At 49.0% G+C, this 13,714-nt stretch overlaps 1 long non-coding RNA gene across 6 annotated transcripts in view; it reads right to left on the bottom strand.

Annotated features, from left to right (window-relative positions):
• Nucleotides 1-3,901: 3,901 nt before the first annotated feature.
• LOC104006320 (uncharacterized) overlaps nt 3,902-13,714 on the bottom strand; it is a 147,200-nt gene continuing 137,387 nt past the window's right edge. For 4 of the 6 annotated variants that reach the window (XR_010157124.1, XR_010157125.1, XR_010157122.1 and 1 more), the window contains 2 exons: nt 9,641-12,080; nt 3,902-8,909 (listed from right to left, as the gene is read on the bottom strand). This is a non-coding gene — a long non-coding RNA (uncharacterized LOC104006320). The remainder of the gene's footprint in view (nt 8,910-9,640; nt 12,081-13,714) is intronic. The other 2 variants (XR_001717433.3, XR_010157123.1) reach the window with 2 other exon arrangements.

Raw genomic sequence — 13,714 nt, 5'->3', positions numbered from 1 at the left:
TTCGCTGGGGACCACTGATGCAACAACCACAGTCTCGTCCTGGCCTGGTGTGAGACACAGGGAGATCCCCCTAGCCCCCAAATTTCATCAATCACAGCATCGGGCTGGCAGCCCATGATACTGTGATCTGCATCCTATCTGAATGGAAGGGGCCTCCTCAGTGCAGCTCCTTCTGACCCAGACAAACTAAAAGCACAAATTCTGTCCCCATCTCCTACATACCAGGAACACAGGGGCAGACCCAGTGTAGGGGACCCAGCCAGAGCTTTGACCTTAGCTGACCCTGCCCATCAGCTTAGTGAGCAATTGCTCACTAGCGTAGTTTCAACGTTAGGGAACATATTTTTAATAGAAAAAAGGTATATATTGCTTTTTTTAAGAAGTAAAGTGTATCTTATTGCAGATTAAATAATCCTTTATATTTGTAAAGTATTCACTAAAAATCTACTAGAACTAATAGATAAGTTCAATGAGGCCACAAGATACAAGAACAGCATATAAAACTTAATTGTAGTTTTATATACTAGCAACGAGCAATCTAAAAATTAAGTTAAAAATTATATTAATAATAGAATTAAAAGAAAGAAACAGAGATAAATTTTACAATAGAAGTCCAAGTCTTTTACACTGAAATATCTGCTTACATGTTTTTTACTTTTATTTTTTTAACTTTTATTTTAGGCTAAGGGGTACATGTGCAGGTTTGTTATATGGGTAAATTGTGTGTCTCAGGGGTTAAGTGTGCAGATTATTTCATCATCCAGGTAATTAGCATAGTACCCAATAAACAGGTAGTTTTTCCACCCTCAACCTCTTCTCTCTCTCTCTACCCTCCAGGAGGCTCCAGTGTCTGTTGCTTCCCTCTTTGCATAAATGTGTACTTCCTTTCTAGCTCCCACATATAACTGATAACGTGGTATTTGATCTTCTGTTCCTGTGTTAGTTCACTGAGCATGATGGCCTCCAGTTCCATCCATGTTGCTGCAAAGGACATGATTGCATTCTTTTTTATGGCTGCGTAGTATTCCATGGTGTGTAGGTACCACATTTTCTTTATCCAGTCTACCACTGATGGGCATTTAGATTGATTCCATGTCTTTGCTGTTGTGAATAGTGCTGCAGTGAACTTATGCCTGCATGTGCCCTTATGGTAGAAGGATTTATATTCTGTTGGGTATATACCCAATAATAAGATTGCTGGGTTAAATGGTAATACTGTTCTAAGTTCTTTTGGAATTTGCCTAACTGCTTTCCACAATGAATTAAAGAGCAATACATACTGCTTTTTAAACACTTACAAATCCACAAATTAGTATTCGTATAAAAATTAGTCATATTTCTCTGAAAAACTAGGAGGATGATGTTCTAAAATAAGTAAGGCACTCTAAGTCGTTTCAACCTGATGAGAACAGTGCACTCTTAAAGGTAAATGTAAGAGTTTTAGTCCTAAAATGCAAGTCAATGCAAGAGTTTTAGTCCTAAAACTCTGATGGTTTCAGGACTAAGAGGAATCATTTGGCAAATCGTCTTCCTGTTTTCGATACCCACTCAGCAGCAGGTTGTTGAAATGTACCTTGCAGAGAGTTAACTTAGGTTTAGGGTATTGATCAACAAATATTATGTGTGACTACATATTATTACATGTAGTATGGTTTCACAAATTTATGATTAAGTATAAATTGTGGAAATTCATAAATTGCAAAGTTATTATAATAAAATTGCCTGAACTAGGGAGACCTGGAGCTGCCTGAACTGGGGCAGTGAATACTCACTCTGCAGGCTGACCCCAAAGGAAACAGCCCGGCAGCTCGGCAGGACCGCCCAGGTGCTGCTGTCCCTCATTCAAGTGCCTGGGACAGTGCTCTGGGCTGTCCATGAACAGCAGCAGGATGAGAAGGCCATGAACATGCATGGAAAAGGGGCTCCTGTCCATCCATCTGGGGCCTGGCAGGGCTCATGACAGCACGATGATGAATCTTTCCAGAAGCCAGAGGGGCTCAGGATTTGCTGGACAAAGTCCTTACTCTAAACACTGGCTAATGGGGCAGAAAAGTGTAGTGCATGTGTGAGGCTGTTTGGAGAGAAAAGTCAGAACCCCAGACCCCATGCTGTGGTGGATCTGATCTGAACACTGACAGGCAAAGGGACCAGGCTGCCATGCCACCTCCTCCCAGGCCAGGGTCCCTGGGACCAGGAGGGGACGAGACCTCCCTTGGTCACAAACACACCAAGCTGCCATGCCGACGCCTACCACCCCAGGCAGCTAGGAAGAGAGGAGCTTGGTGATCTTTACAGAAGGTCCTGCAGCAGTCGGCGCTGCTGAGAGCTGAGTGGAGGCAAGGCCAGCAAGCTGTGCTGCCCCTGTGAGCAGACCCTGCCCTCAGAGTTCTCACCAAGGATGGGTGCTGGGATCACATGGTGGGTGGGTGGGAGGGTGTCTAGGGAAGAAGGGGTCTCCTCCCCACCCCCACAGCCTTGGACCTGCCAGAAGAATGTGCCTGGAGTCCTATCAGTACAGCCGCCCCATCCCCTCCACCCTGCTCCACAGCTGCTGTCCTCCAGCTCTCCCCAGCCTGGGGCCAGCACAGGAGCAAGAGCCCATGGCTTCCTGCTTGGTGGCAGCAGGTGCCCGCTGCTCTAATAAAAGTCGTAAGAAAGCGTCTAACATCACCATAAATAAGAGATGTTTGTGGCTATATTTCTCACAGAAAACCTCAGCCCAGCTCTGGTGAGAAGTTTCTCTTGGCTTAGCCCTCAAGGCCTCACAAGGGCAGAATCAGGAAGATAGCCCTAATCCCAGCTCTGCCTTCCGCCAGCCTGGGCCTTGTCCACTGGCTTCCCTGCACTCGCAGCCTTTTCCCAAACAGAAGGCCATGGTGGCTTGGGAGGGCTCTTTCCCTCACACCCATTTATCCCCCATAGGACTCAACGTGCATTTCTTTGCTGAAGAGCATGACCAAAATGAAATTCATTCAAACTTGGGTTCACTGACAGCCAAGACGATAATGTGGACTCCTGTGGAGCCCAGCTTACCAGACAGATGCTTAGGAACAGCATGCATTCAAGGACCTCCAAGGAATTGCTTAAAAAGTCAGAACAAACTCCAGATGCAGTGCCAATGCCTGCCCAGGCCACCCCTCACCCGTGGCACAGATGTCTGTGCCACCTTTGCACATGCAGACATTGCCACGGCATCCCTGGGTGAGGGCCCCATCTTCTTGTCTATTTTGTGAACAGAGTTGCATCTTTACGATGCAAGCCTCACTTGGATAAATGAAGAAAGTTCGACCCAGCATGGAAGGCCCGGGAAGAGCATCTCAGGGTAGTTTTTGAACCCTTCATTACCAATGAACAAATGTAGCTTTATGGAAGGCCCTAAGTGTGTTTAATGGTGGGTCCCATGACCTCAACAAAGGAGCACAACCAAGACTCCCAGAAAGCAGCCCAAGCCCTCTGCAGAGCTCCTCACAGAGGCTGGGGTCCATTCCTCAGCAGCACTCAGAGAAGCCACTGTTTGTAAAAGGAGGGTTTCACACGGAGCCCAACAGGGAAGCTTAGGGAAATGAGGGCAGGCTGGGGCCTCATAGGGAATGCAGGTCCTGTGGACTCAGTGTCAGCAATGAAGTTCTCTGCTGGCGAGGAGAGCAGGGGCTTCTGGCTCTGGTCGTTCATTTCTATTCAAGCTCCTCCTGCACCGTCCATGGAAAACACTCATCATCCAAAGTCTCTGAGCACCCATGGTGAGTCAGCCTTATGTCAAGAGCTGTATTTCTATTGTTTAATCCTCACAGTAATCCTATGGAGCAGGTAGCATCACTATCCCAGTTTTACAGTTGGGACAGTAGGGACAGTGTGTTAGTCCATCTTGCATTGCTATAAAGAAGTACCTGCAGCTGGGTAATTTATAAAGAAAATAGGTTTAATTGGCTCACGGTTCCGCATGACACCTGCTCTGCTCAGCTTCTGGGGAGGCCTCCAGGAGCTTTTACTCATGGAGAAAGGGAGCCAGTGTGTCACATGGTGAGAAAGGGAGCATGAGAGAGAGGGAAGGTCGCAGACTCTAACAACCAGATCTCACGTGAACTCACTACTGTGAGGACGGCACCAAGCCGTTCTTGAGGGATTCACTCCATGACCCAATCACCTCCCAGCAGGCCCCATCCCCAACACTGGAGATCACATTTCAACAGGAGATTTGGAGGGACAAAACATCCAAACCATATCATTACATCTCTGGTCCCCCAAATCTCATATCCTTCTCACATTGCAAAATATGATTCCCCTTTCCCAACAGTCCCCAAAAGTCTTAACTCATTCAGCATCAACTCAATCCAAGTCCAGATCCTCATCTGAGACTCAAGGCAAGTTCATTCCTGACCTATGAGCTGTAAGATCCAAAACAAGTTACTTACTTCCCAGATACAGTGGTGGCATAGGTATTGGGTAAACATTCCCATTCCAAGAAGGAGAAATTGGCCAAAAGAAAGGAGCAACAGGCCCCATACAAGTCTGAAACCCAGAAGGGCAGACATTAAACCTCAAAGCTCCAAAACAGTCATTGACTGCATGTCTCACATCCAGAGCACACTGGTGCAACTGGTGGGCCTCCAAGGCCTTGGGCATCCCCACCCTGACAGCTTTGCTTGGCACAGCCCATGAGGCTGCTCTTATGGGTTGGAGTCTGGTGCCTGTAGCTTTCCCAGGCTGAGCTTGCCACCTGCCAGTGGCTCTGCCATTCTGGAATCCAGAGGGCGGTGGCCCTGTTCCCACAGCTCCACTAGGCAGTTCCCTGGTGGGGACTCTATGTGAGGGTTGCCACTCCACATATCCTCTCTGTAGTGCCCTAGCAGAGCCTTTCTGTGGGGGCTCCACCCCTGCAGCACCCAGGCATTCTCATGCATCCTCTGAAATCTAGGCAGAGGCTCCCAAGCCTCAACTCTTTCACTCTATGTACCTGGCAGGCTTAACACCATGTGGAAGCTGTCAACACTTATGGCTTACACTCTCCAGAGTGGCAGCCCAAGCTATACCTGGGGACCTTTGAGCCACAGCTAGAAGAAAAGCAGTGAGGATATGGGGAACATCTGCCTAAGGTGGCAAAGGGCAGTGGTGATCCAGGCCGGGCCCCCAAAACCATGCTGACCTCCCAAACCTCTGGACCTGTGATGGGGGGGCTGTCCCAAAGCTTTCGAGACCTTTTTCCCGTTGTCTTGAATATTAGCACTTGGCTCCCTTTTAGTTATGAAAATCTCTCTAGAAAGTAGTTTCTCTGCAGCCCCCTGCATTTCTCTCCTGAAAAAGTGTTTTTCTTCTCTACCACCTGGCCAGGCTGCAAATTTTTCAAACCTTTGAGCTTTGCTTCCTTTTTAATTGTACGTTCCAACTTAGGGACATTCCTTTGTTCCCACATCTGATTTAGATTACTACAAGCAGCCAGGCCACATATTGAAAGCTTTTCTGCTTAGAAATTTCCTCCACCACATACCCTAGGTCATCAGTCTTAAGTTCAACCTTCCAGATTCCTAGGGCAGGGACATAAGGCAGCCAAGCTCTCTGCTAGATCATAACATGCACGAGTTTTGTTCCAGTTCTCAATAACGTCCTCATATCCATCTGAGGCTTCATCAGCCTGGCCTTCATGGTCCATTTTTCTATCAGCATTTTGGTCACAACCACCTTATCAGTCTCTAAAAAGTTCTAAACTTTCCCTCATCTTCCTGTCTTCTTTTGAGTTCTCCAAACTCTTCCAACGTCTGCCGGTCACCCAGTTCCATAGCTACTTCCACATCTTCAGGTATCTTTATAGCAATGCCCCACTCCTCAGTACCAATTTTCTGTGTTAGTCCATTTTTGCATTGCTATAAAGAAATACCTGAGGCTGGGTAATTTATGAAGAAAAAAGGTTTATTTGGTTCACAGTTCTGCAGGCTGTACAAGCATGGCACCAACATCTACTCAGCTTCTGGGGAGGCCTCCAGGAGCTTTGACTCATTGCCGAAGGTGAAGGAAGAGCAGACACAACACATGGCAAGAAAGCAAGCAAGACAGAGGGAGAGACACATGATGAGAAAGGGAGTAAGAGAGAGGGGAAGGGTCCCAGTCTCTTTACCAACCAGATTTAACGTGAACTCACTATTGTGAGGAGGGCACCAAGTCATCATGAGGGATCTACCCCCATGACCCAAACTCTCACCAGCACCCATTTCCAGCATTGGGGATCACATTTCAGCATGAGATTTGGAGGGAACAAACATTTAAGCCATATCAGAGAGGGTAAGAAACTTATCCAAGGTCACACAGCTAAGAAATGTCAAAGAGTGTGTATTAGTCTGTTTTCACGCTGCTGATAAAGATATACCCAAGACTGGGAAAAGAAAGAGGTTTAATTGGACTTACCGTTCCACATGGCTGGGCAGGCCTCAGAATCATGGCGGGAGGTGAAAGGCACATCTTACATGGTGGTGGCAAGAGAAAATGAGGAAGAAGCAAAAGTGGAAACCCCTGATAAACCCATCAGATCTCATGAGACTCATTCACTATTATAGGAATAGCACAGGAAAGATGCCCCCATGATTCAATTACCTCCCTCTGGGACCCTCCCACAACATATGGGAATTCTGGGAGATACAATTCAAGTTGGTATTTGGGTGGGGACACAGCCAAACCATATCATTCCACCCCTGGCCCCTCCATATCTCATGTCCTCAACATTTCAAAACCAACCATGCCTTCCCAAAAAGTCTTAACTCATTTCAGCATTAACCCAGAAGTCCACAGTCCAAAGTCTCATCTGAGACAAAACATGTCCTTTCCACCTATGAGCCTGTAAAATCAAAAGCAGGCTAGTTACTTCCTAGATACAATGGGGGTACAGGTATTTTGTAAATACAGCTGTTTCAAATGGGAAAAATTGGCCAAAACAAAGGGGCTACAGGCCCCATGCAAGTCAGAAATCCAGTGGGGCAGTAAAATTTTAAAGCTCCAAAATGATCTCCTTTGACTCCAGGTCTCACATCCAGGTCTCGCTGATGCAAGAGGTGGGTTCCCATGGTCATGGGCAGCTCCACCCTGTGGCTTTGCAGGGTACACCCTCCCTCCTGGCTGCTTTCATGAGCTGGCATTGAGTGTCTGTGGCTTTTCCAGGTGCACGGTGCAAACCGACGGTGGATCTACCATTCTGAGGTCTGGAGGACGGTGGCCCTCTTCTCACAGCTCCACTAGGCAGTGCCCCAGTAGGGACTCTGTATGGGGGCTCCCTCCCCACATTTCCCTCCTGCATTGCCCTAGCAGAGGTTCTACAAGGGAGTCCCACCCCTGCAAAACATGTTTGCTTGGGCATCCAGGCATGTCCATATGTCTTCTGAAATCTAGGCAGAGGTTCCCAAACCTAAATTCCTGGCCTCCGTGCACCTGCAGGCTCAACACCAGGTGGAAATTGTCAAGGCTCGGGGCTTCCATCCTCTGAAGCCACAGCCTGAGCCATACCTTGGCCCCTTTTAGCCATGACTGGAGCAGCTGGGACACAGGGCACCAAGTCCCTAGGCTGCACACAGCACAGGGGCCCTGGGCCCGGCCCATGAAACCACTTTCTTCTCCAGGGCCTCCAGGCCTGTGATGGGAGGGGCTGCTGTGAAGCTCTGTGACATGGCCTGGAGACATTTTCCCATGGTCTTGGGGATTAACATTAGGCTCCCTGCTACCTCTGCAAATTTCTGTAGCCATCTTGAATTTCTCCCCAGACAATGGGTTTTTGTTTTCTATCTCATAGTCAAATTTTCCAAACTTTGATGCTCTGCTTCCCTGATAAAACTGAATGCCTTTAACAATACCCAAGTCACCTCTTGAATGCTTTCCTGCTTAGAAATTTCTTCCATCAGATACCCTAAATCATCCCTCTCAAGTTCAAAGTTCCACAAATCTCTAGGGCAGGGGCAAAATGCTGCCAGTCTCTCTGCTAAAACATAACAAGAGTCACGTTTGCTCCAGTTCCCAACAAGTTCCTCATCTCCATCTGAGACCACCTCAGCCTGGACCTTCTTGTCCATATCGCTATCAGCATTTGGGGGAAAACCATGCAACAAGTCTCTAGGAAGTTTCAAACTGTCCCACATTTTCCTGTCTTCTTCTGAGCCCTCCAAACTGTTCCAACCTCTGCCTGTTACCCAGTTCCAAAGTCGCTTCCACATTCTCAGGTATCTTACCAGCAGTGCCCACTCTAGTGGCACCAATTTACTGTATTCGTCTGTTTTCATGCTGCTGATAAAGACATACCTGAGACTGGGAAGGAAAAGAGGTTTAATTGGACTTACAGTTCCACATGGCTAAGGGGGCCTCAGAATCATGGCAGGAGGCAAAAGGCACTTCTTACGTGGTGGCAGCAAGAGAAAATGAGGAAGAATCAGAAGTGGAAACCCCTAATAAACCCATGAGAGCTGGTGAGACTTATTCACTATCATGAGAATAGCATGGGAAAGACCCACCCCATGATTCAATTACCTCCACCTGGATCCCTCCTACAACTCGTGGGAATTCTGAGAGATGCAATTCAAGTTGAGATTTGGGTGGGAACACAGCCAAACCATATCAGAGTGAGTGTCAGCTGGAAGGCCTGGACCCAGAGTTTCTACTTTTGACCGGGATCTTTCCACTGCCTTTGCTGAAATTGGGAAGCAGCATCCCTCTGTCTATTTCTGGAGGAAAAGTTTGTACCTGGACTGCAATAGGACATGCTCAGAGAGTCCATGAAATAGTCTAGCCGGCTGTGCCTTCAGCATCCTCTGGTGTCTGGTGATGGCCAAGCTTATTGTCCTCAAAGCAGTAGGAGCGACCCAAGCCAGAGTAAATCAACCAGCTGAGCCCACAGCTCCCTCCTAGGGCCCTCTGGACATGGGTCTCATGGCCTCTGTGATCTGGAAAGCCCAGAGAAAAGCAGCGTTATCTTAGACAGGGAACTGTTATGAGAGCGAGGAGGGGGCCCTGCACCCCTGCAGCAGAGGGCAAGCCCGAAGCAGGGGACGGGTATGAGAACGAGGACGGGGCCCTGCACCCCTGCAGCAGAGGGCAAGCCCGAAGCAGGGGACGGGTATGAGAACGAGGAGGGGGCCCTGCACCCCTGCAGCAGGGGGCAAGCCCGAAGCAGGGGATGGGTATGAGAACGAGGAGGGGGCCCTGCACCCCTGCAGCAGGGGGCAAGCCCGAAGCAGGGGACGGGTATGAGAACGAGGAGGGGGCCCTGCACCCCTGGCAGCAGGGGGCAAGCCGGAAGCAGGGGACAGGTATGAGAACGAGGAGGGGGCCCTGCACCCCTGCAGCAGAGGGCAAGCCCGAAGCAGGGGACGGGTATGAGAACGAGGAGGGGGCCCTGCACCCCTGCAGCAGGGGGCAAGCCCGAAGCAGGGGACGGGTATGAGAACGAGGAGGGGGCCCTGCACCCCTGCAGCAGGGGGCAAGCCCGAAGCAGGGGACGGGTATGAGAACGAGGAGGGTGGCCTGCACCCCTGCAGCAAGGGGCAAGCCCGAAGCAGGGGACGGGTATGAGAACGAGGAGGGGGCCCTGCACCCCTGCAGCAGGGGGCAAGCCCGAAGCAGGGGACAGGTATGAGGTTATAAAGTGGGCTTATAGTAGGCTTTTTTCCCCCACCTGATTTCACTTCAATTAGCCACAGGTGTCAATTCATCCTCTTTCTCTCGATGCTTCCCTTTGACCTTCTGCTCCTGGCATTTTCTTCTCTTTTGGTTCACCGAGAGGAGAAAATGAAATGAGACAGGACGTGGGCCTCCTGCACAGCTGGGTGTAGTTGTGGGAATCTCTGTGAGTTTCCTCTTCCAGGGCGTAAGAGGCCGGCTTTCCCCCTCGCAGGCCGGTGCCGGCTTTTGTACCCCCGCGTTTCTAGGATGTCGGAGGCTCCTCCCACGTTTCCTCCCACCCTCCGCTGACTCACGGGTTCCTCCCTCCCTGCGCCTGAGGGAGAGCTGTCCAGTCTCTTTCCAGAACTGGCCTTAGCCCAGCAGGGTGGTCCCAGCTGCACCCCATCTTCAGTCCCTTCTCCAGCTTCCTCACACCTGCTATGTGGCTGCCATAACACGTACCACACACTCGGTGGCTTAAGACAACGGAGACTTATTCTCTCACAGTTCTGGAGGCTATAACCCCCAAATCAGTACCCCTGCGCTGAATTCAGGGTCTCTGCAGGGCTGGGCATGGGGAGACCCCATGTCTCTGTCTTTCCTTCTTCCGGTGGTACCTGGACCCCTGGGCTGGCAGCCCTTTCCGTCATCTCTGGCTCTGTAGCCACATCACCTTCCCCTCTCTGCTGTCCTCCCTCCCTCTCAGAAGCACCCTGTGATTTCATTGGCCCGCCAGGATCATCCAAGAAAATCACCCATCTCAGGAGCCTCAGCCCCATCACATCCGCAAAGCCCCCTTTCCATACAAGGCGGTGGTTGCATGTTCTGGGGGTCAGGATGTGGCCATCCAGAGTCCTAACTCGACCCCCCACAGCCTCCGTGTTTCATGTTTCATGGATTCTCTCGCTGCAAATCTTTAACTAGGTCTTAGTATATTGCTCAGACCCTATGGCCTCCACACAGCCTCCCCCAGCAACCCAGCAGGGTGATCTGCCTCCCCACCCGTGGGCTGTCACCACTCACCACGGGGTCTGATCTACAGGCAGGCGGCTTTCGATCAAAGGATCTGCACGCACAGGCTCCAGGTCAGGCAGCAGTGGCAAATATTTGCGGAATTAAAAATGCGTAATTGAATCCGCAAATACAGCCTCAATGAGACCCACAAAGTCCCCTGAGCAGCTCTGCAAGTGTCCCGGGCAGGGGCGGCTGACGGTAAAAGGAAGCGCTGGCCAACCAAAGCGTTTGTTGAAAGATGAGTCCTGGAGTCACAGGCTCTGTGACTTTGGGCAGCCTGAAGTGGGAGGTGAGAGCCTCCAGGGCTTCTGAGGATTAAAATATGAATACCGTCAGAAACTGCTTAACATGACTTCTGGGAGGGCCCGCTGAGGGAAGAGTGAACACTCACCTGGTGAGATGGCTTTGATGACGTAGGCTCACAAGCTTTTAGATAATCAGCATTTTTAGGCAGCCTGTTTCATACACAGATTGTCTATTGTCTGCCTGTCTATATCTACGTATTGTAAGCTGATCTATTATTATGGCACAGCAGCTGTCACTTGGACACAGGACTCGGAGTCAAAAAACACCCAACCTAATCCAAATTCCACTCAAACTCTTTCTGAATATTTCTTTCTATCCCCTGAGTGCGTGTGTTTTTGATTCATGGCAAATTGTAAAGTCTTGACATAAACAAACAAAGAAACAAAACACGCAGGTCGGAAATCTGGAATCGTTTCTGAGACTGTATGTATAGAATGGATTGCCTCAAGTTGCATTCTGTTGTCTGTAAAGGAAAGTATTTCTTTTTTTTCCCCTACTATTACTAATTTTAATGTCATTTCCCCGGGCACAGCGCCTGGCCACATCACTCTATATCCCTCCAGACACCCAGGGTCTCTGGAAAGAGGCAACTGTGGAATGAGGGGAGGCCGACCTCACTCACCTTCTGCAGGCTGCATGGGGCCGGGGCTCCAGGTCTTACCCTGTTTAGATCTGCTTTGCCCATTAGGTTTGTTTTCATATCTCACCTCCTGAAACTAAAAGCTGTGGCCAGTGATGTTGTGGATATTGAGGCCTAAGAGGGTGTGATACTCTTCCAGTTCACTTGTGTGTGTGTCTTTCTTGATTTAATGAGGAAGCACTCTTTTTTTTTTTTTTTTTTTGAGACGGAGTCTCTCTCTGTTGCCCAGGCTGGGAGTGCAGTGGCGCGATCTCCACTCACTGCAACCTCTGCCTCCCGGGTTCAAACGATTCTCCTGCCTCAGCCTCCTGGAAGCACTCTTTATAATAATTTTCATGAAGAACAGAGTCATGCTCCGGCAAATCGTGGAGCTCAGAACTGGTGCTGCGGCCACGTTCCACACACGTGCAATCTGATCTTCGCTTCTGTCTCCAGGCAGCACGTGCGCTGCTCCCCAGGAGGAAACTTCCCTCCGCGTCTGGATGCCGTCCACCTGTCGGGAGAGGCGTTAACAAGGGTCATTGACAAGATCGGCAGCAGACAATGTGTGAAGGCAGCGGTTCCAGACTTAGAGGTAACAGTGATTTAAGAAGGATTAATTTTGTATATGTTTCCTCCAAGTGAAAATCTTTCTCTTCTGAATGTGTTATTCTTTATTATCATTTTTTTCTTTTTTAAAAAAGAAAAATCTGTTATGTGAAATTTTTAGTTTATTATGTTTTTATTCTGGGTCAAGTAGCTTGCAGGAGACACACCACCCCTCACTCCCTCCACCCTTATTATTTCTAAAAAGTATGCAAATACACCCACTGAATTAAATATAGCATCTTTTCCTTACCTCTGCATTCTTTCTTTTGGAAATAATTTTTGTTTAAAATCCCACACTAGGCAAACTCAGTGCCTGGACGAAGGTTTCTTAGAGTGAGGCTGTTGACCACCTTCCTCAGACCCTGGAGTGTCAGAGCACCTAATTTGTTTGTGAAAAATGTAGATTCCAAGGCTAACACCCCCACCGCTGCTCCGCCTCTGTTTCCCTGCTGGCCATTGCACAGCCCTGCAGTACACAGTACAGGAGCAGAGACGGACCCTGTCCTTCCCGCTGTCACCTGTCTGTCCCCAGGAGGGAGGGTGCTCTGGGTGGGAGTTACGGTCCTATCGCCTGGCACAGGCCAGTTTTGCCAGGGTTGGAAACACTGCCTGGAACTGAGCCTGGGTGTGGGTGGGAGGGAGGGAGTGTCTACATCCCATTTGCTTTGCGTGATTCTCTTGTCTCTTGACTTGCAATTCTCCAGTTTTCTAGAGTCTGCATTAAAGTGAGTCCTTTTGTTATTAAATATCTACCTTGTAACATTGTATTACTGATTTTTTATTAATTTAATGAAAGACAAAGTCAATTTTCCCAATGAATTATTGGGATGGGGAGTCCCTGTCAGGGATTTTAATCAGAAACATTCAAATATTTTAGTGTGAAATAAATGAGAAGCTAGTGATGCATTTCTAACATGGATCAAGTCCCTCCTGAGTGCTTGCTGAGCCTCCAGAGTGTGTGTTCCCCTCAGCAGAGTCCTCAGAACCAAAAGCCACAGCCACTCCCCTCAGAGACCTTCCCACCCCTTTGGGAAGATAAGCAAAGGCCCGCCATGGTTCATGCATGAAGCAATCCGTATTAGTCCGTTTTCATGTTGCTGATAAAGACGTACCTGAGACGGGGCAATTTATAAAAGAAAGAACTTAATGGCCTCACTGTTCCAGGTGCCTGGGGAGGCCTCACAATTATGGCAGAAGGCAAAAGGCGTGTCTCACATGGCAGCAGACAAGAGAAGAGAATAAGAGCCATGCGAAACGGGTTTCCCCTGATAAAACCATCAGATCTTCTGAGACTTATTCACTACCATGAGAGCAGTATGGGGGAAACCTTCCCCATGATTCCATTATCTCCCACTGGGTCCCTCCCACAAGATGAAGGAATTATGGGAGCTTCAATGGAAGATGAGATTTGGGTGGGGACACAGCCAAATCATAGCAAATCCTAAATGCACACCTAACAACAAAGCTATAAACGCACAGGCCCAAAACTCACTGAGTTAAAGGCAAGACAGGCAAGTCCACAGTTATATTTGGATACTT

Source organism: Pan troglodytes, chromosome 4 (genome assembly GCF_028858775.2).
Source record: "Pan troglodytes isolate AG18354 chromosome 4, NHGRI_mPanTro3-v2.0_pri, whole genome shotgun sequence".
Taxonomy (NCBI): Eukaryota; Metazoa; Chordata; class Mammalia; order Primates; family Hominidae; genus Pan; species Pan troglodytes.
This window is presented reverse-complemented; position numbering and strand designations above follow the sequence as displayed.